The sequence below is a fragment of the Trypanosoma cruzi genome, assembly GCF_000209065.1.
Source record: "Trypanosoma cruzi strain CL Brener chromosome Unknown tcruzi_1047053480777, whole genome shotgun sequence".
NCBI lineage: Eukaryota > Euglenozoa > Kinetoplastea > Trypanosomatida > Trypanosomatidae > Trypanosoma > Trypanosoma cruzi.
This window is the reverse complement of record NW_903431.1, coordinates 1-710: the sequence shown is the minus strand read 5'-3', so window position 1 is coordinate 710 and position 710 is coordinate 1. Positions and strand designations below refer to the sequence as shown.

The window sequence follows — 710 nt, the reverse complement described above, 5'->3', positions numbered from 1 at the left end:
GGCGGCATCGCGAAAGCAAAAACAATTATAATGATTTTTCTACCTGATGATGCCGGCCACCTCAACCTAGTGCCAGGGTCTTGCGGTCTTCGCGAGAAGGAAAATAAGCATCTAGCGCCCTTCCTCGGAGTGCGTGGATGTGGTGCACTCGGCCAAGTATGGTCGTACCCGGCGACGCGCCACGCGATGCGCAGCCGCCCGCCCGCCGGCGACAGGCAAGCCACGGAAGAGCCGCGGGAGATGATGAAAATAGAAAAAAAAACGGTAGGAAAAAAGGCAAGAACAAATTTAAAAATGAAGCTCCGCAGGCCCTTTTCCGGATTTTGCCATGAAGCCTCCGGACGCCTCGCTTCCCCACATGTGGCGCGGAAACTGCGTCAGTAATTTTTCTTTTTTGCTGCGGCGCCCGCGCGCTCGGAGAGCCCACCCACCGCCCGCCCCGGCCCGGTGAAGAAGCGACTGGCGGCGCGCGGTGGCGGAAAAAAAAAAAAATAGTGGGAAGGGTACGGCACCCCGGGTTCCAGCGCCATCACTGATCGCCGTACTAACGAGGCCTGTGGCCGCTTAACTTCACAAATCGGACGGGATGTGGTGCACTCGGCCAAGTATGGTCGTACCCGGCGACGCGCCACGCGATGCGCAGCCGCCCGCCCGCCGGCGACAGGCAAGCCACGGAAGAGCCGCGGGAGATGAGAAAATGAAAAAAAAAC

General features: G+C 58.9%; 1 non-coding gene across 1 annotated transcript; it reads left to right on the top strand.

Moving 5' to 3' along the window:
* Window positions 1-509: 509 nt before the first annotated feature.
* Tc00.1047053480777.10 lies at window positions 510-619 on the top strand. Its single transcript, XR_008254919.1, has one exon. It is a non-coding gene; the product is annotated as a 5S ribosomal RNA (M5) (ribosomal RNA).
* The last annotated feature ends 91 nt before the right edge of the window (window positions 620-710 follow it).